We start from the raw sequence: 24,734 nt of genomic DNA on the forward strand, positions 1-24,734 counted from the left end.
AAAAGATCTTAGGTTTATTTTGGTATTGTAAAGGTAACAGGACCACTTTTTTAGGACCAGAACTGGGACCTCCAAACAAGGGATTGAGCATGTACCTTTATGCTTACAGTATAATTCCACATATGTACTCCTGCTGTCCACTACTGCCTTACAGCTGAAGGGGTCACAGTCTGTTCAAGACCTGGGGGTAAGCCACAAGAACTACAGTTAATTGGTCCCTGTGGCTTTCCTCTTCTGACCTAATAAGAATCTGACTAATGAAGTCAGGAGGGGATGAGGGCCACATTGTCCAGAACCTGGCTATTCTGGAAGCATCCCATGGGACCTAGCCACCCAAGCTGTCCAACGTGCAATGCCAAACTCTACATGGTCACTGATGAACATAGGTTCTTCATTTGCTCTTGAAACCTGTTCCCTTTCACTGAGAGTCTATGGACATAACAGGATCACTCTCTCAGTTAGGCTGGGCTCACCTATGTCCAGCATCAAGCTTAGGTGAATTCAGCCTAAATCTCGATGCAACTGATGCCATATCTGATGACAAGTTGTCATTAGTTGTATGGTATCCGGCATCCATTGTTTCTGGACGGCGGACAGGGAAACGCAACTCCCCTGCTTTCCCCTGTTCGGTGCCCGCTGGCTTATCCAACCATCTGGTGTCAAAATGGAGACACTGGATGATTGTGAACTATCCCATTCAAATGAATGCGATCAGTTTTAGCATCAATTTCCCTCAATTGCCGGAGGGAATTTCCGGAGGGAAACTTTGCCGGACGCCTGATATATGTGAACCCAGTCTAACAATCAGTCCACCTGATTAAACTGCTACTGCTTTTTCTGTAAAAGGAAGTTGGAGTTAAACTAGCGTCAGTTGTTCCTGAGTACCTGGATCAGTGGATGTATATGCAGTAAGTGATGATGCTTACTTTATGGAAAGGTTGAGACGATGCATCCTTGTACTTGATGTCTGATTAAATCAATACCTTTATTAGATATAACAATATAAGAATGAGGATAGCACTCACCGTCAGACTTGCAAGTAGAATGTTTTATTAAAGACTTCATATGGATATCATACATATGAACATTGGCTACTGGAGACAAGGCAGATGCAGGTGTCGGAGCGTTCAGTGAAATGGTGTGACAGCTGTTTTGTAGGATAACGCCTACATCATCACACCACAGGTGTGGTCTAATGAAGTTGGCGCTGTCCTGAAAAACATCTGTCACACTGTTTCACTGAATTGCTATAGTTAATCCCCTATCGGAACATAAAAAGTGTAAAATGAATGTAAAAAAAAGAGTAAAAAAAATGTGAAAAAGCCCCTCCCTCTTTTCCCTATTTAACTGATAAAAGCGTAAAAAATAATTATTAACAAACATGTTTGTTATTGGTGCATGCATAAATGTCCAAACTATCAAAATTAATGTAAATGATTCTGTACGATGAACATTGTAAATAAAAAAAAATCGAAAGTTGCTTCTTTTTGGCCACATCACAGAATAATGAAAAAAAAATCTGATAATAAAGTCACATATACGCAAAGTGGTACCGATTAAAATTACAGATCACGGCACAAAAAAATAGCCCTTATACAGCCCCATATCTGAAAAAATGAGCCATTATACAGCCCAGTATACAGAAAAATGAGTTAGGGGGGTCAGAAAGGGGTAATTTAAGGGTGCGTTCACACGGTGTAATTCAAGAGGAATTTATTCGAGTAATTCCTCTTGAATTCTTCGCTCCAAATGAATGCACATCTCCTCTGCCCATTGACTTTAATGTTATTTCTGCTGGCCTGTTCACACTGCGGAAATTCTGCTAGCAGAATTCCGACGCTGAATTTCATTCCGCTTGAAGAAAGAACATGTTCATTCTTCAAGCGGAATCCGCTAGCAGAAATCAATTGAAGTCATTGGTAAAAAAAAATTCTGCCCGACATCGTTTTTGGGCGGAATTCGCGCGCAATTCGCGGGCAATTTGTGCGGAATTCGCTGAAAAACCTTTAACTTCTTTCTCCCCCATGTCTGCGCGCAATTCTGCGCAAATTGCGCGCGAATTGCAAGCAAATTTTCCGCGAATTTCGCGCGAAAAAATAATAATTTTTCCACCCGTAAATTTTTCAGCATGAATTACTCTTCATTTACTCCGTGTGAACGCACCCTAATACATACAAATTTTGTTTAAAAAGTTAGAAATTTTTTTAAGTAGTACAATAATAGAAAAGCATGTCAACATGGGTATCATTTTATTCGTATTGACCCACAGAATAAATAGAACACCGTATTTTCTGGTGTATAAGACGACTTTTTAACCCAGGAAAATCTTCTCAAAAGTTGGGGATTGTCTTATACGCCAGGTGTCATCTTATAGGGCGGGTGCTGCAGTCTAATTTTTTTATGTATTCCGCTAATTCCCGGCCATATATACACCTCCTGCAGAGTACCTTACATATATTTACACCTGTTTGCATGCCCACAATCCGAGCGCTTCTCGCAGTGACTCCGCTCCGCCCTGCCTCCTGCAGCGTGATTGGGCACATCACACCTTGTGACCAGGACACCTAGCAATGCGTCATTGGTTACAGGAGCTCCGCAGTGGGCTCGAGTTTATGCATCTTACGCCTAGTGCTGATCGACACTTCCAGATATGGCGCTTGAGCTCGCGTCATACCGGCCTGCCCCCAGCTGATTACTGTAGCTGGGGGCTGGCGTTAATAGCCGACATGTGGCGATCGCTGCAGCCAGCTATTAACCCTTTAGAGCTTTGACCGAGGTGTATAAAGGTGCCTTTATCCCGTCCCTGGTGGTCCAGTGGGGTGGTCCCCCCCTCTGCTGAGGTAGCTTTAGGGCTTGCCTCTCCTTCCATGCCGGCTCCTGTGCTGTGAATGATAAAGCCTGGCAGGACCAGGCTTAATCACTTGAGCGCAGAGCACACAGATCAATGTGGTTTTATGGAACTACATTGATAAAAATAAACATATGTGGTATCGTTGCGTGTGTAAATGTCTGAATTATAAAAAATATGTAGTTAATTAAACCACATGGTCAATGGTGTAAGCGCATAAAAATTCCGAAATAGCATATTTTTGGTCACTTTTTTTATCATAAAAAAATTTATAAAAAGCGATCAAAATGTCTGATCAAAACAAAAATGGTGCCAATTACACGGCACAAAATATGAGCCCTCATACAGCCCCGTACGTGAAAAAATAAAAAAGTATATAGCCATCACGCCTCCTCCCATAGAATTGAATGGAGGGGGCGTGGGGGCTTGCAGTCATCGGGCACGGAGCGCCAGTCATCGGGCACGGAGCGGAGTTTGCCCCATGCACCAAATGACAGGGGTGCTGGCCTGGAGATCGCTGGGATCCCCAGTGTCAGGACCCCCGTGATCTAACATCTTATCCCGTATCCTTTTTTGGCTGTACTGTTTATTTTTTAACACTAATGATTTTCAGTTAGAAAGCAGTTTTTAGGCGTACTGTTTCACATTTTTCTGCCCTCATAAGTGCATACTGCATACATACATCTAAGTAGTGTACTATTTTTCACCTGTTAATCTGTCAAGGACCTACATATTGTGAAAGGACAGCCAAAAGTAATCACCGGCTGGTGTTTTACAAAAATACAGAGTTTTTAGGCATACTGTAGCACATTTTTCTGCTCTCATAAGTGCATACCGCATATGTACGTCTAAGTAGTGTACTATTTTTTACCTGTTAATCTGTCAAGAGCCTACATACTGTAAAAGGCAAAAAGTTATCACTGTCTGGTGTTTTACAAAAATACAGAGTTTTTAGGCGTACTGTAGCTCATTTTTCTGCCCTCAAGTGCATACCGCATACGAACATCTAAGTACCGTAGTGATCTATTTTTTACCTGTTAATCTGTCAAGGGCCAACATACTGTGAAAGGACAGACACAAGTAATCACCGGTTGGTGTTTTACAAAAATACAGATGGGGTTATTTATTAATAATGGTCTTGGCTAGTTGATTTTTGTGGTTTGTCTAGAAGCGTTTTTTTGGCAGTGCTGCTCCAAATTTATCATATTGTTGCAGTGACCATGATAAATTCTGTGCAGATCTGCACCTACATAATTTTCTACCCCGCTTTCAGATCACGTCTATCCTGCTTCTAAGGCTAGGATTCCATTTTTTTCCCCGCATTTTTTCCCGCAGAAAAAACGCCAGTGCAATTTCCTGCAATTTTTTTTCTGACATTTATGCAATTGAGTGGAAATAGCATTTTTAGGAAAAAAAAAAAAAGGAGGCAGTAGGGGTGGGAAACATATATTTAACTTAATTTTTCTTTTTTCATAATGATATTTTGATGCATTTTTAATAAAGTGTGTGTTTCATTTTTTGTCCCTCTATTTTTACATTTTTTTGTGAGTGCTACTACTCCCAGCATGGAACAGACTGTTCCATGATGGGAGTAGTAGTATTTGTGCTAATAGACAGGCCCCCCTGGTGCAGTGACACCTGGTGCAATTGTCCAAAATATAGCAGAGATGCGGAGCGGCTCTATACAGCGATCCGTATCTCTGCACTATACTCCGGCCAGTGATAAGAATAGAAATTGACAACACTCATTCATATTTTCCACCCAGAGTAGGGATTGGCCGGATGGTTGCAGCCAATCACAGCTCTCAGAGGGAAATATGAATGAGTGAATGACCAGCCGGAGTACAGAGCAGAGATGCGAGCACTGTATAGAGCCGCTCTGCATCTCTGCAATAGAAAGGACGATCACAGCGGGTGTCAGGAGTGATACCCACTGTGATCTGTTCTTACCTACAGGTACTACTACTCCCAACATGGAGCACACTCTGCTCCATGCTGGGAGCTGTAGTACCTGCATTAATAGACAGATTGCAGCGAGTGTAACTTCTAAAACCTGTTGCAATCTGTCTATTAATGCAGGTACTACAGCTCACAGCATGGAGCAGAGTGTGCTCCATGTTTGGAGTAGTATTAACTGCAGTTAAGGAAAGATCACAGCGGATGTCACTCCTGACACCGGCTGTGATCCTTCTGTATAATGTATAGATGCGGATGGCCACTCTTCTATGGTCCCCTACACTGACAAATATATACACCTGTTCATATTTCCCACAGAGTTGTGATTGACTGGAACCATCTGCCAAGGTGTATATATATATATATATATGTCAGTGCAGGGGACCATAGAAGAGCGGCCGGACGCATCTATACATTATACAGGTGGATTGAAACGGACCCGGGCGATCTGTCAATTAGTATAGGTACTACTACTCCCATCATGGAACAGTGTGTTCTATGCTGGGAGTAGTAGTACTACCTAAAAAAAGTAAAGGAAAAAAAAATGAAAAAAAAAGTGAAAAACACACAAACACTACATTTTTTTATTGTCGACTACATGTTTAGCGCCCTGCCTGCCCACAGAAATTGATCCCGTTTAAAAAATAATAAACATTTCATTATTAAAAAGATACATTTGGTTAAAGACAATTGCTTCCATCACTAATGTATCTTTTTTATATTTTTTTTTAATTGTACCCTATGAAATTTTAGTAAAAAAAGGTATCTCCATAATTTTTTGGGATCGCTAAAGTCTCTATCTCCCTCTCTTTCACTTTGGCTGATGTTTATAGATTTTTGGCAAACAGACAGGAGTAGCAATTTTTTTTCAGACCTGGTAAGGAGGTGGTCCAGATTTGCGAACTTTTTTGCACCATTTGCGGGAATTTTGCGACAAAATTAAAAACATGCGGATGATAAATACGTTACCACTGCATCCGTCACTTTTAAAACTGATCAAGCAACACCAAAAGGTCAAAATGACGGAATTTAGAAGTTGAAAAAAAACGGAAAAAAACACCGCAATTTGCACGAAAATAAACAAAAATCGCAGATTTAGACCAAAAACAAGAATAGAACACAATGATATATCTCCCCAAGAGTTTTTAGGCATACTGTAGCCCATTTTTCTGCCCTCATAAGTGCATAGCACATACGTACATCTAAGTAGTGTACTATTTTGTACCTGTTAATCTGTCAAGGGCCTATATACTGTGAAAGGACAGACAAATTGTCAGGATCCGGATACTGTGAGGATACTGGTGGTGGATCCTCTGTGTCAGTGGGGTGATGACGTGGGCCGTACCAGGGGAACGGAGTCTAAGGGGTTACTGGTTTTCACCAGAGCCCGCCGCAAAGCGGGATGGACTTGCTGCGGCAGGTAACCCCCAGGTTGTTCCACACGATAGCGACTCAACCCCAACTGACGGCTGAGATAGGCGCGGTACAAGGGATTAGGCAAGAGCAAGGTCGGACATAGCAGAAGGTAAGGGCAGGCAGCAAGGATCGTAGTCAGGGGCAACGGCAGAAGGTCTGGAACACTGGCTTGGGACATACAAGGAAACGCTTTCACTGGCACAAGGGCAGCAAGATAAGACACGGAAGCGGATATACTTGGTAGAGAGCCACACTTTGTCTTCAGGAGCAAAGACAGGAGGAGTTCTTCTCTTTTTGTCGCCATGCTTCTTCATACGGGATGAGGCCAGTAGGAGGAACTTTTGAGTTTCCTTCCAGATGATGGAGAAGTCCTGGGTAACTTCATCAACAGTAGGCAATTCAGAAGAAGTGGGAATGGGGAGGGGGGCAGAGGGTGACGGCCGTACACCACAAAGAACGGGGATTTGGCAGAGGATTCAGAGTCCTTGAAATTGTATGAGAATTCAGCCCAGGGTAGAAGATCGACCCAATCGTCCTGGCGGGAGGAAACAAAATGTCGCAAATAGTCACCAAGGATCTGGTTAACTCTCTATACTTGCCCATTGGATTGGGAATGATAGGAGGACGATACATTTTATTTGATTTTTAATTGATTACAGAGAGCTCTCCAAAATTTTGATACAAATTGAACGCCTCTATCCGAGACGATATGCGTGGGAAGCCCGTGAAGGCGAAAAATGTTCACATAAAATTGCTTTGCCAACTGTGGCGCAGAAGGAAGACCTGGAAGTGGAATAAAATGTGCCATTTTGGAGGAACGATCAACGACCACCCAGATGACTGTGTTGCCATAGGATAAAGGCAGATCTGTAATAAAATCCATGGCAATTTGAGACCATGGTAGCTCAGGAACAGGCAAAGGATGAAGGAGTCCAGCAGGCTTCTGGCGAGGAGTCTTGTCCCGGGCACAAACTGTACAGTCCTGAATGAAATCAGCGACATCTGCCTCCAGGGTAGGCCACCAATATAAACGAGAAATGAGTTGGATGGACTTCTTGACGCCAGCATGGCCGGCGAGGTGCGAGGAGTGTCCCCACTTGAGGATCTTGAGGTGCTGGCGTGGAGGGACGAAAGTCTTTCCAGGAGGAGTTTGTTTCATAGAAGCTGGAGCAGAGGAGATCAGGCACTCAGGAGGTACAATGTGATGCAGGGGGGCTTCCGATTCGGAAGCATCAGAGGAACGTGAAAGGGCGTCAGCCCTGATGTTTTTGTCAGCAGGACAAAAATGAATCTAGAAGTTAAAACGGGCAAAAAACAACAACCACCTAGCCTGGTGTGGGTTCAGACATTGGGCAGACTGGAGATACGAGAGATTCTTGTGATCCGTGTAGATGACAATAGGGTGTTTGGAACCTTCCAGCAGGTGCCTCCATTCTTCGAGAGCTAGTTTAATGGCCAGAAGTTCACGATCACCAATGGAGTAATTTTTTTCTGCCGGAGAGAAGATTTTAGAAAAGAAACCTCAAGTAATGTTATGTCCGGTAGAGTTTTTTTGTAGGAGTACGGCTCCAGCTCCGACCGAGGAGGCGTCCACTTCCAGCAAGAAGGGTTTTGATGGATCAGGTCTGGAGAGTATGGGAGCAGAAGCGAAGGCAGTTTTGAGGGGATTGAATGCCTCATCCGCTTGGAGAGGCCAGGACTTAGGGTTGGCATTCTTCCTGGTTAGGGCCACAATGGTGGAAAAATGCGGAATAAACTGTCGGTAGTAATTGGCAAATCCCAAGAAGCGTTGGATAGCTCGGAGTCCAGAAGGGCGTGGCCAATCTAAGACGGCTGACAGTTTGTCTGGGTCCATTTGAAGTCCCTGGCCAGAGACTAGATAACCTAGGAAGGGAAGAGATTGGCATTCAAAGAGACATTTCTCCATCCTGGCACATAATTGATTTTCACAGAGTTTCTGGAGCACTAGGCGGACATGACGGCGGTGTTCTTCGAGATTAGAGGAAAAAATCGAAATGTCGTCCAGGTAAACCACAACACAGGTATATAACAAATCCCGAAATATTTCATTCACAAAGTCCTGGAAGACAGCGGGGGCGTTGCAGAGCCCAAAGGGCATCACCAGATATTCAAAATGTCCGTCTCTGGTATTAAATGCAGTTTTCCACTCATCCCCTTTTCTGATGCGAATGAGATTATATTCGCCTCTTAAGTCCAATTTAGTGAAGATGTTAGCGTCACGAAGGCGGTCAAAGAGTTCCGAGATAAGAGGCAGGGGATAGCGGTTTTTGATAGTGATTTTATTTAAACCGCGGTAATCAATGCACGGCCGTAAGGAACCGTCTTTTTTTGAGACAAAGAAGAACCCCGCTCCGGCAGGGGATGAGGACTTGCGGATGAATCCCCTCTTTAAATTTTCTTGGATGTAGTCCGACATGGCTTGAGTCTCAGGAGCGGACAGAGGATAGATCCTGCCCCGGGGTGGAGTAGTACCAGGAAGGAGGTCAATAGGGCAGTCATAAGGCCTGTGAGGTGGCAAAGTCTCTGCTTGTTTTTTGCAGAAAACATCGGCATAGTCCTGATAGGCCTTGGGAAGACCTGGTATAGGAGAAGCCACAGGTGTTTGACTGATGGAGCCGGGAGCAGACGTGAGGCATTTTTTGAGGCAAGAAGAACCCCAGCTCTTGATCTTCCCGGTGGTCCAGTCAAGGGTAGGAGAATGACGTTGGAGCCAAGGCAAGCCGAGAAGAATTTCAGAAGTGCAGTTGGGTAGGACCAGAGATGCAATTTTTTCGTGATGTAGTCCAATGCACATTAACTGGGGTTCTGTGCAGTAACGCACAGTACAGTCCAATTTTTCTCCATTAACTGAAGCGATGTAGAGTGGTCTGACGAGACTGGTCACTGGGATGTTGAACCTATTAACGAAAGAGGCCAAAATAAAGTTTCCTGCAGAACCGGAATCCAAGAAGGCCACAACTGAGAAGGAGGAGTTAGCAGAAGAAGAAATCCGCACAGGCACAGTAAGACGTGGAGAAGCAGAGTTCACACCTAGCGCTGTCTCACCTTTGTGCGGAATCGGAGTACGTCTTTCCTGACGCGGAGGACGGATAGGACAATCCTTCAGGAAGTGTTCGGTACTAGCACAGTACAGGCATAGATTCTCATTGTGGCGGCAAGTCCTCTCTTGTAGGGTCAGGCTGGACCGGTCTACTTGCATAGCCTCCACGGCAGAAGGCACAGGAACAGATTGCAGTGGACTTGAGAAGAGAGGAGCCGGGGAGAGAAATCACCTGGTGCGAACAAAGTCCATATCCTGACGGAGCTCCTGGCGTCTTTCGGAAAAACGCATGTCAATGCGGGTGGCCAAATGGATAAGTTCATGCAGGTTAGCAGGAATTTCTCGTGCGGCCAGTACATCCTTGATGTTGCTGGATAGGCCTTTCTTGAAGGTCGCGCAGAGGGCCTCGTTATTCCAGGATAATTCAGAAGAGAGAGTACGAAATTGGATGGCGTATTCGCCCACAGAAGAATTTCCCTGGACAAGGTTCAACAACGCAGTCTCGGCAGAAGAGGCTCGGGCTGGTTCCTCAAAGACACTACGAACCTCATCGAAGAAGGACTGGACAGTGGCAGTGACAGGATCATTGTGGTCCCAGAGCGGTGTGGCCCATGACAAGGCCTTCTCGGACAGGAGACTAACCACGAAAGCCGGTTTTGTGGGAAATTGGTCCGACATCATCTCCAAGTGCAGGGAGTATTGAGAAAGGAAACCACGGCATTGTTTAGAGGCCCCATCAAATTTGTCCGGCAGGGACAAGCGGAGGCTGGAAGCGGCCACTCGCTGCGGAGGAGGTGCAGGAGCTGGCGGAGGAGATGGTTGCTGAAGCTGTGGCAAAAGTTGTTGCAGCATAACTGTCAGTTGGGACAGCTGATGTCCTTGTTGCGCTATCTGTTGAGACTGCTGGGCGACCACCGTGGTAAGGTCAGCGACAACTGGCAGCGGGACCTCAGCAGGATCCATGGCCGGATCTACTGTCAGGATCCGGGTACTGTGAGGATACTGGTGGTGGATCCTCTGTGTCAGTGGGGTGATGACGGGGGCCGTACCAGGGGAACGGAGTCTAAGGTGTTACTGGTTTTCACCAGAGCCCGCCGCAAAGCGGGATGGACTTGCTGCGGCAGGTAACCCCCAGGTCGTTCCACCCGATAGCGACTCAACCCCAATTGACGGCTGAGATAGGCGCGGTACAAGGGATTAGGCAAGAGCAAAGGCAGCAAGGATCGTAGTCAGGGGCAACGGCAGAAGGTCTGGAACACTGGCTTGGGACATACAAGGAAACGCTTTCACTGACACAAGGGCAACAAGATCCGGCGATGCTGGGAAGGGGAAGTGAGGTAATATAGACTAGGGCACAGGTGTATGCATTAATTGGGCCAGGCGCCAATCAGAGGCGCACTGGCCCTTTAAATCGCAGAGATCCGGCACGCGCGTGCCCTAGGGAGTACACTAACGCAGTGCTCCCGGTCAGCAGGTCTGACCGGGGCGCTGCAACAAGGTGAATGCTGCGAGCGCTCCGGGGAGGAGCGGGGACCCGGAGCGCTCGGCGTAACACAAATGTAATTACTGGCTGGTGTTTTACAAAAATACTGAGTTTTTAGACATACTATAGGGCATTTTTCTGCCCTCATAAGTGCATACCGCATACTTACATCTAAGTAGTGTACTGTTTTGTACCTGTTAACCCCTTAAGGATTGAGGGTTTTTCTGTTTTTGCATTTTCGTTTTTTTCCTCCTTGCCTTTAAAAAATCATAACTCTTTAAATTTTGCACCTAAAAATCCATATGATGGCTTTTTTTTTGCGTCACCAATTCTACTTTGTAATGACGTCAGTCATTTTGCCCAAAAATCTATGGCCAAACGGAAAAAAAATCATTGTGGGACAAAATTGAAAAAAAAAAACGCTGTTTTGTAACTTTTGGGGGCTTCCGTTTCTACGTAGTACATTTTTCGGTAAAAATGACACCTTATCTTTATTCTGTAGGTCCATGCAATTAAAATGATATCCTACTTATATAGGTATATTGTCGTACTTCTGGAAAAAATCATAACTACATGCAGGAAAATTAATACGTTTAAAATTGTCATATTCTGACCCCTATAACTTTTTTACTTTTGCGCATATGGGGCGGTATGAGGGCTAATTTTTTGCACCGTGATCTGAAGTTTTTAGCGGTACTATTTTTGTATTAATAGGGCTTATTGATCTTTTTATTCATTTTTTCATGATAGAAAAAGTGACCAAAAATGCACTATTTTGGATTTGGATTTTTTTTGCGCGTACGCCATTGATCGTGTAGTTTAATTAACGAGATATTTTTATAATTCGGACATTTCCGCACGCGGCAATACCATATATGTTTATTTTTATTTACACTGTGTTTTTTTTTATGGGAAAAGGGGGGTGATTCAAACTTTTAATAGGGAAGGGGTTGAATGATCTTTATTCACTTTTTTTTCCACTTTTTTTTGTAGTGTTATAGCTCCCATAGGGACCTATAACACTGCACACACTGATCTTTCACATTGATCACTGGTTTCTCATAGGAAACCAGTGATGGATGATTCTGCCGCTTGACTGCTCATGCCTGGATCTCAGGCATTGAGCAGTCATTCGGCGATCGGACAGCGAGGAGGCAGGTAGGGACCCTCCTGCTGTCCTGTAAGCTGTTCGGGATGCAGCAATTTCGCCGCGGCTATCCCGAACAGCCCACTGAGCTAACCGGCATACTTTCACTTTAGACGCAGCGTTCAACTTTGAAAGCCGCGTCTAAAGGGTTAATAGCGCGCTGCACCGCGATCAATGCCGCGCGCTATTAGCCACGGGTCCCTGCCGGGCCGTGGCCCCGGGTTATAGATCGGGAGCGGACACATGACGTCACAGTACGTCATGTGTCCTTAAGGAGTTAATATGTCAAGGACCTACATAGTGTGAAAGGACAGCCAAAAGTAATCACCGGCTGGTGTTTTACAAAAATACAAAGTTATTAGGCATACTATAGGGCATTTTTCTGCCCTCATAAGTGCATACCGCATACATACATCTAAGCAGTGTACTATTTTGTACCTGTTAATCTCTCAAGGGCCTACCTACTGTGAAAGGACAGACAAAAGTAATCACTGCCTGGTGTTTTACAAAAATACAGAGTTTTTAGGTGTACTGTAGCACATTTATCTGCCCTCATAAGTGCATACCACATACCTACATCTAAGTAGTGTACTATTTTGTATTTGTTTATCTGTCAAGGGCCAATAGTACACACCTGCTGCTGTTCTAGACAAATACTGTTTTAAGCGCAGTGAAGCATATTGTACTTCCCTCATATACACAATAAGTATGTCTGGCAGAGTAGTGCCAGGACGTGCACATAGGAGTGGCCAAAGTCTAAATTCATCAGGCGCAGGCAGAGGTCACAGCAGAGCAGGGGTGTGTGGCAGCCGGAGTCGCAGCGAGTGGTCTGAGCTCCCAGTCTCAGCAGTCGTGTCGCGACCAGCCACCCAGCAGCCGCAATTGAACGGTTCACTCGGTCATCCACTTCATCCTAAGTGAGGTTCACTTGGTCATCCACTTCATCCCAAGTTACATCCGACACCCCTAGTCAACAGTTGGTGGGTTTCTCAGAGTTGGCATGGCCCTCATGCTGCTGCTATCACCTCCAGGCTCTGTCATTGTGCTGCTCTATGGTCTCTTCATGCTAATGCTACCACCACCAGGCTCTGTCATTGTGCCACCATATGGTCTCCTCATGCTGATACTACCACCTCCAGGCTCTCTTATTGTGCTTCCATGGATACTGCAAAACATAATTAAGGTGCTGGTCACCAGTTTCAGAAATTCCTTGCATAAGAGTCACTTTCAGGACTCCTAATGCCACCTCCAGGCTGTGCCATTCAGCCACTATATGGTATCCTCATGCTTCAGCCACCTCCAAACTGTGCCATTCAGACACTATATGGTCTCCTCATGCTTCATCCACCTCCAGGCTGTCGCATTCCGCCACTATATGGTCTCTTCATGCCTCAGCCACCTCCAGGCTCTGTCATTGTGCTGCCATGTAACATATGACTCCTTGTTAGATTTGGTCCTTTGTACCCACATGCCGGGGCTCTGAACACTAAAACTTGGGAGTTAAAAGTTCAATTTCAAAATCCTCAATTTCAATTTCAAAATCTTAAATTTCCATTTAAAATTCTTATTTTTCAATGGTCTCTTCATGCTTTTGCCAACTCTGGGCTGTGCCATTCAGGCACTGTATGGTCTCCTCATGCTTCAGCCACATCCAGGCTGTGTCATTCAGCCACTATATGGTCTCCATATACTCACTTTGTATTGCGGGAAACATGTGGGTATCCTTGAGTTACTCTCCCAGCATTATTGCCATGTTGATACCAGACCAGTAATAAAAGGAATATTTCCAAGGACTAGCAGAAACAGGGAACTGTGGATATTGACCCCTGGCTGTTGGAATTGACTGACTATCCCAGGTGGTAGATTTACCATTTTGAAGTTCCTCAGTTCCAGTAGGCTTTAAGTCATTCATTCTTTGCTGCAGCTCTTCAGTTGCAGAATTAAGTTGTATCATGTTTTCATGTTCCTCCGATGAGCTAAGTTGCAGAATTAAGTTGTATCATGTTTTCTTGTTCCTCGGATGACAATACTCATATTGTCATCTAATTAAGGATATTTTTTTTTCTTTCATTTTATTATTTTGAATGTCAGGTGGTATTCTGACAATTTCTGATTATAAAGGAATTTGGGAATCTGGGACACATGTAGAAATAAATATTTTTAAACATACTGTAGCACATTTTTTGTGCCCTCATAAGTGCATATCACATACCTACATCTAAGTAGTGTACTATTTTGTACCTGTTAATCTGTCAAGGGTCTATATTCTGTGAAAGGAACGCAAATAGTACACACCTGCTTCAAGACAAATACTGTTTTAAGCAAAGTGAAGCATTTTGTACTCCCCTCATATATGCAATAAGCATGTCAGGCAGAGTAGTAAAATTTCAATTTCAAAATCCTTCATTTCAATTTCAAAATCTTAGATTTAAATTTAAAATCATAAATTTCAATGGTCTCCTCATGCTGCTGCCAACTCCAGGATGTGCCATTCAGACACTATATGGTCTCCTCATGCTTCAGCCAACTCCAGGCTGTTTCATTCAGGAAATATATGGTTTACTAATGCTGCTGGGTCTGGGAATAACATTTTTGTTATGGTAGCACTAGCTACCCAAAATCTTCAGTTTCAATTTCAGAATTAAAATTTTAATCTTAGGGATTGCAAAGCCCTAGTGTCTACTCATGCTGCTGCCAACTCCAGGCTGTGCCATTCAGACACTATATGGTCTCCTCATGCTTCAGCCAACTCCAGGCTTTTTCATTCAGGCAATATATGGTTTACTGGTGCTGCTGGGTCTGGACCTAAACATTTTTTATGGTAGCACTAGCTACCCTAAATCTTCAATTACAATTTCAAAATTCGTCTTTTTTTCTAAGAGATTATGAAGCCCTGGTTTCTACTCATGCTGCTGCCAACTCTAGGCTTTGCCATTCAGACATTATATGGTCTCCTCATGCTTCATCCAACTCCAGGCTGTCATTCAGGCAACATATAGTTTACTGATGCTGCTGGGCATGGGTCTGTGAATAAAAATGTTTTTGTATGGTAGCACTAGCTACTCAAAATCTTAATTTAAAATTTCAGAATTCATCTTTTAATCCTAGGGATTGTGAAGCCCTAGTGTCTACCCATGCTACTGCCAACTCCAGGCTGTACCATTCAGACACTATATGGTCTCCTCATGCTTCAGCCAACTCCAGGCTGTGTCATTCAGGCTATCTATGGTTCACTGATGCTGCTGGGCCTGGGTCTGGGAATAAAAATTTTGTTATGGTATCCCTAGCTACCCAAAATCTTCAGTTAAAATTTCAGAATTCATCTATCAATCTTAGGGATTGTGAATCCCCAGTGTGTACTCATGTGTCTGCCTACTCCTGGCTATGCTATTCAGACACTATATGGTCTCCTCATGCTTCAGCCAACTCCAGGCTGTGTCATTCAGGCAATATATGGTTTACTGATGCTTCTGGGCCTGGATATAAAAATGTTGTTATGGTAGCACTAGCTACCCAAAATCTTCAGTTTAAATTTCAGATATCATCTTTTAATCTTAGGGATTGTAAAGCCCTAGTGTCTACTCAGGCCGCTGCCAACTCCAGGCTGTGCCATTCAGACAAAATATGGTCCCCTCATACTTCAGCCAACTCCAGGCTGTGTCATTCAGGCAATATATGGTTTACTGATGCTGCTGGGCCTGGGTCTGGGAATAAAAATGTTGTTATGGTAACACTAGCTACCCAAAATCTTCAGTTAAAATTTCAGAATTGATCTTTAATCTTAGGGATTGTGAAGCCCTAGTGTCTACTCATGCTGCTGCCAACTCCTGGCTGTGCCATTCAGACACTATATGGTCTCCTCATGCTTCAGCCAACTCCAAGCTGTGTCATTCAGACAATATATGGTTTTCTGATGCTGCTGGACCTGGGCCTGGACCTAAAAAATGTTATGGTAGCACTAGCTACCATAAATCTTCAATTTCAATTTCAAAACTCATCTTTTAATCTTGGGGATTGTGAAGCCCTAGTGTCTACTTATGCTGCTGCCAGCTCCAGGCTGTGTCATTTAGCCACTATATGGTCTCCTCATGCTGCCAACACCTCCACGCTGTGTCATTCAGCCACTATATGGTCTCCTCATACTGATGCCACCTCCAGGCTCTGTCATTGTGCGGCTCTGCGGCAGTGATTCTAAAAGCAATGCCTGTAATCTGCATGTCATACTGAATAACAGTATTATTTAACTACCCAAGCAGACTCCATATGTGTGTTAGAACACAGTAAAGTGTTCTATACCCTTATTGAGGCTCTCTGTAGGCCAGAAATAGACTTTTTAATATAGATCCGCCGCAAACAAATTCGTATCGAACCAAATTTTTTTGAAAAATTTGGCCAACTGCCCGAATCAAATTTTTCAAAAGTTTGCTCACCTCTAACGGCTGTCATTTTGACAGATCATAACGGACAATAATGGGTCCCGATGGACCCCATTATAGTCAATGGTCTCCATCGGGCACCATTATTTTCAGAGAGAATAGCAATAGAAAAAGGCCGTGCAAGCACAATTTTTTCTGCCGCTATTCTCGATCCCAAAATAGCGAGCATCACACTGCCAGAGACAAACGGCAGTACGAATGTAGCCTAATGTGAAATTAGTAGAAAATTTTGGATTTATTTTGTTTAGTAAAGTACAGTGGAAGAGTATATATAAAGTCGTCATTTATTTTGTTTTTTTATATTAACATTCCCAAACTTTAATACTGTTAAGGGGTATGTACAGTATATCTTGCTGATGTAATACTTTATAAGAGAAAGTCTGACAATCATGAAGCACTTTTTTATTGGAGAATACCCAATGGAGGAACCTCTGTAGCTATATGAAATTATAGGTACAGTATGAGTTCAAAGCATACTATAGGCACTTTATTAGAGATCTGTACAACATGCATTTATAATACAGTTGTAAGCATGAGGTCTAAATATGAAGAAACCCTTTCATTGGTGTGCTATATGACATCATTATTATCTCACTGAGTCATACTTTCAGAGTACAAATGCAATTTTACTAATCCTCTTGAAACACAGGCTATTAAATGGTGTTTGCAAATTAAACTGCTGGAGAGAAAAGGCAACACTTTGGTTAATAAACAGCTGCAATTATACCCTGGAAAATATGCTCAGGTAGAGAGAAATTAGTCATTTAAATGAACCATAAATTAAGATCAACCTAATTTCACTCTATTAAAATGGAAAGCACATTATCTCCCATTCAAAAGCAGTTGATGTAAATGGAACAAATTCAGGAAATTTTGAAGTGTGCTGTGATTTTTCATTTGCATACTTAACCAATGTGGAAGGGAATGGAGCTAAAAAGGGGAGAACAGACGGAACAATAATTAGTTATGTAAATAATGTGGCATTCTTGTTTATAATTAGTTGAAGAATAAAATAAAATGCATGCATGTCAGAGGACTAATTTTCATATGCAAATTAACAATCAAAATTATAAACAGTAATATGCAGTTTGGGAACGTGTGGCATTTTTAATTTATTAGCAGAAGTGCTATTTCAGGCTGATTTTTTCTGACATGAGAAAGTACTACATGCTTGTTGAGACTTATTAATCCAAGTAAAAAAAGAAATATGCAGAAGTTTCCTTAGCCTTTTTGTAAATAGAAAGGGAAAAGGAAACTTTCCAGAAATTATTTTAGATTTCAAAGATATTCATGGGTGATTAAATGATGGAAATTAAATGATGGGCTTGCCATTTTAGGGGTAAGGTGGTTGGCACACAAAACACTTTTCACTCCAACACAGTGGATTAGGATAAAACTAACTGCAACCAGCTTTTTTGTTCTTATGTCTGGCAAAGCAATTTACAGTATAACGGAAGACAGTTAAAAAAGAACATCTAGCCTCTAGCTAAGACAAATGGTAGCCCAGAAGATGGTCAGATGGAACAACAGGGAGGAGACAGATCAGATGGCTGAGGCTTGTACTCCTCATGTTGATCATGGCCTGTTACTCCATGGTCAATATGGCTTTTGATGTTTGTGTGCAATGATGGAGCCAGACACTATAGCAACAACTAAAAAGATCAATATTTTTTTTATTTTTTTTTACAAAATATGTAGAGTTCTGCATCTTGAATATTTAAACAGCATCACTTTTGGCTGGAGAAGGTGGAGCAGCTAGTATATATTGGACAGAAAATCTTAGCAGGCACAAACATGAGTCCTAAGCTAGCTCAAGATTTATTGTAAAAGCTATTGTCACCCTAATTCCCACTCAGCACTTTTCCCTACAAAAGCCTTCTCAGGGGAAGAGACTAAAATAGACTTCCTGCATCTCTCTCCCTCTCTAGAGAAAGGCTGCTGTGTGTCTGAGCCGACAGTTCAGCTAAAATTGCTTACTCCATGCTGTCTTGCTCTGCACTGAATTTCTTTTTTTTAACATATATATATATATATATATATATATATATATATATATATCATTTACATTATATAAAAAGTTTTTGCTAACGACCGGTGCCAAGACTTCTCCCAGAGAGGGTGGGTCAGGGGACTATAGGACGAGGACTGTATAGGCCACAGAGAAAATATGAAACGTAATTGTGATTTGTGAGGGTGGTAGCACATCAAGGCCAACAGAAAGAAGAGCCAAACCAGGTCCCCATGGAAAAGAAACACCCAGTGTATTAGGATTGTTTCACATATATAAGCAGATATTGTACCCTGCATGTTCACTGATGTGACTAAGAACTAAGAATGCATTGGTGTTTCACTGTTTTTTTTACTGTTTTAGCCAGTTAATATAGTTTACTTTTTAATGCATACCTTCAGAGTTTTTAATCTTCCCTTCCTTTGGGAACTAGAGGCAAAAATGTTTCTGATACTACCTAGTCCCCAGCAAACAAGCATATCTTCATGGTCCTAGCCCCTACAAACCTTTGCATAGCATACCTTTCACCAAGATTGAAAGCTTTGCCTGAGGTTCACACCTGTCTTAGGGAGTTCTTCCAGGTGACTCCGAATAGGCCTTATTGGCTGTGCACACATGCTGTCCAGAATGGATTGGATGTTCCTTCCCCAATCTTAATCAAGTCCTTCTCCAGGTTTTGAACATAGTACACAACCGAGAAAGAAAAGAGAAATGCCTCTTTACTTTCTTTACACAATTTAGTAGCAAAAATATATAATTCCAGCAGATACACCAAATTATTGTTTAAAGTCAGAACTGAGAGAAAAGAAAGATTTTTTTTTATATACCAATGCACATTACTACAATAAAACTAAATATCCACCACTTAGATGGTGGCTACCATACATCTAAAACTTTCTAAATTAGCACTTTTAGGCCAGTTTTACATGAAGTAATATGAGTGTATCTATACATCTATATGACAACCTCAAGTTCCTACAATGCTGATATACCTGGCTGGGACTTACACCTGTAATGCAGACACATGAATGCTCCTGTATTATGCTTGTGTGAAACTGGCCTAGGAAGACTTGATGAAGAATTGTATGTACCTGAGATGAATCAGAATTACAGAATTTTGTGTGCTTGCCACCAAAGAACCTCATTCAGAGTAATGGGACTAATTTGCAGTTGCCAATATTTCTGAAACAAATTCTCAGCAGGTGAACTTACCATTAGGAATACTACATACATTCTCGGGAATTGGCCGTGTGTAGAATTGTTCTGTGGGAGCTATTCATCTGCTACATCTCTGGTGCAAAGAAACTGTGATTGACCCTAATTGGTCTGGTTAATTACTATATCTTTGGCTGGCTATCTAGGGCACAAAAAAATCATTATTTGTTATCATCTAAGTGCTGGTCACATAACATGGATACAGTAATGAAATGTAGCTGTGCAGGCATGAACCAGATGACACTGGTGGAGGGATAGTAGAGGTAATGTGCATTATATGAACCTGGAGTGCTTTTTTTTACCCCATAAATACACATTTCACTTTAGTTTTTTTGTTGAATTTCAAGATTTCCTCATTCTTTTATTTTTATATGGGGCTTGTTTCTGCACACCCAATTGTACTTTGTAATGAAACCTTTCATTTCACAATAAAATACAAAGGACAGCCAAAAAACTATAATATGTTTTTTTAATGTTTACGCTGCTCACCATAAGGGATAATTTACATTATATTTTAATAGTATGAACATTTACGCATGTAGCAATACCACATATGCTTGTCTCTGTGGACAGACTATACAAGACGTTCCCAGGAGTGGCAGGAGGCAGGTAAAAAGACCTCCGGACATCATCTTCACTCATTGGACTTCAGCGATTGTGCTTTGGGTGAGCCAATGAGTGTATCTAAGCACTGCAACGGCTTAAGATGAGTTAGACTTATTTTATTCTCCCTGACACATACACCACACTTATGTCTTTGAGTTTGTGACATACTATCAAATGCTCTGTAATTTTTTTTATGAGAATAAGGGCTTCTATTTTGATCAATACAAGCTTTATATTGATATATGATAGAATAGAATAATTGACCTCTACAATTTACCCTGGCATACTGATTATCAGCATCTTAGACATATCTAAATTATAGTAATTTTTGTTTTATATCAGTGCTTGGAGTTTATAACAATTTCTGCAGTTTTTGTTTGTCCAGTCTCTTTTTGATGAATGGCCATAAGTACTCAAAGCTATTGAAATCTTGGATTTGTTCTCCAAGCCACTAAGTTATCACTTTTGCCTTCCTTGTTACATTGTTACATGGTGCATCATCATGCTGAAAAAGGCATCAGGCCAGTTTCTAAAGGTCTGCATTTTGCTATTTCTGAACAAGCTCTGCATTGGTGTAGCTAAATCCTCCTTAAAATGTGGTTCTAGCACTTGCTGTACTTTCTTAAGCCTTGAAGCCTTCTTTACAGGAATTGAACCTCTCTCCTTGAAGTTCTTTATGATCCTAAAAATGGCAGCTTTACAAACAGCAACCATACTAACAGCAATGTCATTGCCTGTAAAGCCATTTTGAGGCATGCAAAGCAATGATGTCTGCACATGGGTTACCCTGGTGGTAACCACTGTTAACAGAAAACAACAAAGATTTCAAGCTATTTCAAATGATTTAAAGAAAGTTTACTCTTATAATTCATACAGAATAGACATAGAGTGATATCAACTACTTGTTCTCATGAACTTCTTCTCCTAAGCTAAAGAGAAGATCAGTGATATGTAATTTTTTGGATGGGTTGACATTCTGCAAAAGAGAATAAAACAGCACTACCTCTGGTCTTTAGTGGAACCCAATTCTGTGGTAAACACAGTGTTAGGCCCTGATGTTATAGCCCTGATAATATCCTAGTAAAGTAGACAACATCACCAATTGCTTTGTAAAAATGGGAAACTACAATGAGCTTAATTTGCCACTTAAAAACAAGACATTTTGGCAGGAAAATGCAGCCTTTATGAAGTGCATAAGGGTTAAAATTCCGTAGAAATTGGGTTTTTGTAATTAAAGTAGTATTTCATGATTTATTTTCTTTCAGCGCATGTTGAGCCCATGATGCCAAATTATAATACAGTGTAATATGGACAGGACACACACCTGGAAGTGCTGTAGTGAAAGTCTTTTTATTTGACTGTTGAGCGACTGTTGAGCAAATTTTTCAAAAATGCGAGTCAACCGATTCCAGAATTTTCCGAAAAAATGTGGTCCGATCCAAATATATTTGCGGCAAATGGCTATTAAAAATGGCTATTTCCTCAATAAGGATGTAGAACACTTTGCCTTGCCATAACATTCATAGGGAGTGTGCTGGGTTAGTGAAATATTACTGGTATTCAGTATGACATGCAGATTACAGGCATCACTATTAGAATCACTTGAATGGGAAGTGCTTCCTGTGATGTTCTCAATTGGCAGACAATGAAACGACTTCTAAACTCTCCCTGCCTGCAGTGATGCGGGCTTGAGGTAAATGGATTTCACCTGTGCTGATCTGTATTGTCAGTAAGGCTAAGTTTCCATTTGTTTTTTTTCTGGCAGTTTTTGAGCCTTAGTCAGAAGTGGATCCATAAGGGAGGAGAAGTATAAGTCCTTCCTTTATATGTCATATTCCTTTTGAATACATTTCTGGCTTTGGCTCAATAACTGCAGTGGCAGTATTCCAAAAACTGCCAGAAAAAAAACCAAGTGGAAACTTAGCCTTATGCTGATTAGTGACCACACAGTGTCTGCTCTCTCTCTAGCCAGAATGAATGCGGGTTTGAGGTGAATGGATTCACCACTGTAAAGATCTGCGTTGTCAGTAACGGTGATTAATGCGCACACACAGTCTCCGCTCTTGGAAAGGCCCATCTTCAGCAATGGCTGCCGAATATATAGGGCTGTGACATCACCTGGCTGGCTGCTGATAGGCTGCATGTCGCCATGTGATTCAGGGTGATCCCACCTACCCATCTTCCCGCCTTCCCAGACTTCCTTGCTCCATGTCCTCACATGTGAACCTGCCATTTTAGCCCCCTGGCTCTCACAAAATGTAGTGAATAAAGCGAAAGTAAATTTGGATTAGTTCAGAATCAAATTTTTCATGAAATTCGGAATGAATTTAACTTTGTCAGCTTTGATTCGCTCATCTCTATCTCAGACCTTTCCTAGCATTCTAGGAGCCAAAGACAATATGTAATAATATGCTCTCCAGAGGAGTGTTCTATGCTGCAGTGGGTGGGTGGATTGAATTGCAAGGGGGAAGAGATTTATTAAAACAATGTTATTCACACCCCCCCTGAAGACTTATGACATATTGTCTTTGGCCATTAAAAGAGGACAAAGTTGTGCACAGAGGTAATAGAAGAATATTACACAGTACTATATAATATAATGGACTCAAAGACTAAAGAAAATAATCATGGTATATCTATCGCAACCCATTTCAATGTATCAGAATTTTGTGAAAACCAAAACTAAAACTTTTGTCCATGACTGTAAATTATTGGATCAATAATTTCCAATTTAATTCTACTAAATTATATTTTGAAGTGACCTTGAGAATAAAACAAAAATACAACTTTTTCCCCCAGACAGCAATATACACCAATATTTGGCTTCAAATATGGTGCACATCAGAAATAGCAAATATTTGGTGGACAAAGACAGCTTAAAACACTTGCTCTTCAATAGCCAACTGGCAAAGAGTGCTCATTGGTGATTCCCAGTCTTGTGTCCCTCTGGTAAAATATTAATAATTGCAAACCATAAAAACATGAGAACAAATAGAACAGTTTTTTTTTTATTGAATTGAATTTTTAATTTAATTTGCGTCCTATCGCGCTTCACACATTGGTGCCATACCACCTACAACTACACAGGCTGCATTAATAATAGGTCCACCATATTGTGACTCCTTTCATCTATGTAGCTTTTTTAGACTACATTAATTTGACACATTCAATGTACTTCATTATTTTGGAACATTAGTACATTTCCCAAAGTTTATTTAAAGGGGTTGTCACCTCAAGAACATTAGGCCTTTACTATTGTATTATGTGAAATGATAAACATATTTCAAATGCACAAGCAGTACTGATTAATAAATATAAGCTTACTGCTCCCCATGAGCCTGCTTTGTTTCGATAATTGTTCCCCTTGGTTACAACCCAATGAGGGTCCCACAAGGGTGGTTCACACATGCTCAAATCAACTGCAGTCTCCTAAAGGTAATGGCAATTGGTCTCAACTGCACATGTAAGGCTGGGTTCACATTACGTTTTAGGCAATACGGGACCACATACAACTGGGGGAGCTAAAACCGGGCGCTCCTGTATCCCTGCCGTATTCGGCCGGTATGTAATGTATTTCATTGAGCTGACCGGAGTGAAAGCTGACTCCGGTCGACTGATTTTTGCCCCGTATGCAATTTTCCCACCGGACCTAAAACCGTGGTAGACCATGGTTTTAGGTCCGGTGAGAAAACCACATATGGTGCAAAAATGAGCCCTTTGGAATTATATGGATTTCTGTACAAATTGGTCATAGAATGTGATCTGATCTTCATCTAAGTCACAACAATAGACAATCACAGTCTGCTTAAACTAATAACACACAAATAATTAAATGTTACTATGTTTTTATTGAAAACGCCATGTAAATATTCACAGTGCAGGTGGAAAAAGTATGTGAACCCTTGGATTTAATAACTGGTTGAACCTCCTTTGGAAGCAATAACTGCAACCAAATGTTTCCTTTAGTTGCAGATCAGTCGTGCACAATGTTCAGGAGTAATTCTTAACCATTCCTCTTTAGAGAACAGTTTCAGTTCAGCAATATTCTTGGTATGTCTGGTGTGAATCACTTTCTTGAGGTCATGCCACAGCATCTCAATCAGGTTGAGGTCAGGACTCTGACTGAGCCAATCCAGAAGGCGTATTTTCTTCTTTTTAAGCCTTTCAGTTGTTGATTTACTTTGGGTCGTTGTCCTGTTGCAACACCCATCTTCTATTGAGCTTCAGCTGGTGTACAGATGGCCTTAAGTTTTCCTACAAAATGTCTTGATAAACTAGGGAATACATTTTTGCTTTAATAATAGCAATCCTTTTAGGCCCTGATGCTGCAAAGCATCCCCAAACCATGATGCCCCCACCACCATACTTCACAGTTAGGATGAGATTTTGATGTCGGTGTGCTGTGCCTCTTTTTCTCCATACATAGTGTTGTGTGTTTCTTCCAAACAACTCAACTTTTGTTTCATCTGTCCACAGAATATTTTGCCAGTACTGCTGTGAAACATCCAGGTGCTCTTATGCAAACTGTAAACGTGCAGCAATGTGTTTTGTTTTTTTT

This window comes from Hyla sarda, chromosome 1, assembly GCF_029499605.1.
Source record: "Hyla sarda isolate aHylSar1 chromosome 1, aHylSar1.hap1, whole genome shotgun sequence".
In the NCBI taxonomy this organism is placed as follows: Eukaryota; Metazoa; Chordata; class Amphibia; order Anura; family Hylidae; genus Hyla; species Hyla sarda.